Here is a 3,133-nt window from a genome sequence, read left to right as displayed (position 1 = left end):
TCCTATCGGAACCCACTACACCCCACCCAACCCCCACCACTTACTCGCCCCCCAAACCCCCTCAAACACACATACTGACTACAGACACCGACACACACACTGACCACAGTACTGATAAACCCAATCACACACACACAGCACACACTTCTCAGATCATGTTAATGTGCGACTCAAACGGGAAACACATTGACTTAAAACGCCTCTTCCCAGGCCGAGAAGCAGTGAAACTCTGGAGCCCCACCACGAAGAAGGCTAGTGAGCAGCTATCCAAACAGAGGTACCAAGACGTGGAGCACATTTTGATCCACACAGGGACCAACGACCTGACTGCAAGGATCAGCGACTTACCAACAGCACTGTTCCAGGTGGCAAGGAAAGCGAGAGAGAAATACCCCAGAGCAAGAGTAACTATATCATCTTTACTTCCAAGGACTGACACACCCCAACACACAATTAACACAATCAACGCTGAGATTAGAAAGAAATGCACACAACTGCAGAACGTCCATGTAGCCCTCCACAGAGACATACTTCAGCAGCACTTATGTGACCATATCCACCTCAGTGAGAGAGCTGTCGGACTATTTGCAAAGAGCCTCAAAGACACAGCCCTAGGCCGAGGCACTTCCACACCTGAGCGCAGGAGAAACTCCACCCAATCAGGAAACTCGCTTCACCCACGCAGACATCACTCTACCCAGCAGATGTACCCTCAGCAGCCCCCCTACACAAAACAACCACAACAACAGTACAACCAAACAAACCAAGAACTCTACCTGTCACAACCCACTATCCAAAGAGAGAGTGCTACCTACCTGTCACAGCCCCCCTTTCCCAGAGAGACTTATCTACCTAACAAAGTCATAGCCCACCATCCACCGAGGGAGCTACCTACCTACATGCCTCAGCCCCCCAGCCAGAGAGAGAGCTACGCCATAGCTGCCAGAGCACCAATACCACCATCTGCCCACTGGGATCCAAACCAGATAAGAGACCTAGTCACCTTGCTGTGCTCAAAACTGTTAAATTAACATGGGCTTTCAACATTATTAGACACCAAACCTATATAACATCTATAACATATATAACAGGTACATAGCAATTATAGTACTTAATATCGTCGGAGTTGGATTATTATTTTTTTTGTTTAATTGTATATTTCTATGTGAAACACAGATCCTGTATCTGGACAAATGTCATTCTCAATTAGTAGTTGGAATATCCAGGGTTTGTACTCCACAACTTTTGGGGATAAAACTACAGATCCTGAATTTGTAAAAAGTGTAAATAATTTAGATATCATCATTATACATGAAACATGGAACCATTCAGATTTACTATCTAATTGTCCTAATAATTACATTGAATTTTCTGTACCTTCTGTAAAAAAGAAAAATGTTAAAAATGGAAGAGACTCAGGGGGAACATTAATTTGGCATAAAGCACAATATAAAAATGATATCTCACCAGTGAAAAAAGGAAAAACTCACCTTTGGATAAAAATCAACAGAGGTATAGTTAATAGCACCAGAGATATATATTGATGTGCAATCTATATCCCACCTTCAAACTCCCCCTATTACACTGAGGAGATTTTTCAAGAACTTCAAAAGGAGATAATTCATTTCCAGTCATTGGGTCACATCTTAATATGTGGAGATCTCAATGCAAGAACTGGAAAAGAGAAAGACTACATCGAAGTAGATGGAAACAAACACATATTCGGCCAAATCTCCCCAGTCCCAGCTCACGCAATACCACAAAGACAAAGTTTTGACAATATAATAAACAAAAACGGAAGACAAGTTCTCCAGATATGCAAAAGCCTGGGCTTATACATAGTTAATGGAAGGACCCGTGGTGACTCTCTGGGTAGAATGACCTATTCCTCTGTGTTAGGTAACAGTGTGGTGGATTATACGATAACCGATATCGACCCAGAGGATATCAATGCATTTGTAGTTTCAACACAACTTCCCTTTTCAGATCACTGCCAAACAACTCTTTATTTAAATAAGTCTACAAAGTATAGCAGTGAACAAGAATCAGAAACCAGCAAAATGTATGACCTCCACCAAAAATATATATGGAAAAAATGCAGCAACATAGAGAATTATTTAACTGCACTCGACAGTACAGAAATCAAATCAAAACTTAATCTCTACAGACTTATTAAATTCCCATGCACAAAAGATGGAGTAAATTTGGCTACACAGCATTTAAACAATATATTTGATGAATTAACAACTAAGACTATTATCTAACCAAAAACACAGAGAACCCCATGAGAGTCAAATACGGGTCCAATACCATCAGGCACTAAAATACTACAAAATACTAATTAATAAGAAAAAAGAGCTTTACAGATCTGAAGAACTTAACAAAATAGAAGAAGCCATTGACCAAAACGTCTTTTGGAATTTGTGGAATAAATTCAGTCCAAGACAAACTAAAGATAAATTAACAATACAGAATGGTTTGATATGGAAAAATCACTTTGAATTTTTGTATAAGAATATTGATTATAGTGCAATCACCCCCCAACAACACTCAGTAGTTGAAAATCTTCACCAGTTAGAGGAAAAGGTGAAAGACTACCAAAACCCCCTAGATACAGAAATAACACTAATAGAAATACAGAGCCAACTGAAGGCTCTGAAGGCTGGAAAGACTTGTGGAGTGGACAGCATCTGTCCTGAGATGCTAAAGCACAGTAGCCCTACACTGCAGGCAGCTCTCCACAAGCTGTTCAACCTTGTTCTGGAGTCTGGTTATTTCCCTGAGATCTGGAACCATGGACTCATCACCCCTATTTTCAAAAATGGTGACAGATTGGACCCTAACAACTACAGAGGCATTTGTGTGAACAGAAGTCTGGGGAAGGTTTTCTGCAGTATTATTAATGCCAGAATACTGTCCTTCCTTACCAAGCACAACGTCTTAAGTAAAAATCAAATTGGCTTTTTACCAAAATATCGTACGTCAGACCACATTTATACTCTGCACACCCTTATTAAAAACTACACCAAAATTAAAAATGGGAAAATATTTGCATGTTTTATAGACTTTAAAAAAGCTTTTGACACAATATGGCATGATGGGCTTTTTTATAAACTTATCGAAAGCGGTATAG

Source organism: Sander lucioperca, chromosome 8 (genome assembly GCF_008315115.2).
Source record: "Sander lucioperca isolate FBNREF2018 chromosome 8, SLUC_FBN_1.2, whole genome shotgun sequence".
NCBI lineage: Eukaryota > Metazoa > Chordata > Actinopteri > Perciformes > Percidae > Sander > Sander lucioperca.
Note: the sequence above shows the minus strand (reverse complement) of the source record.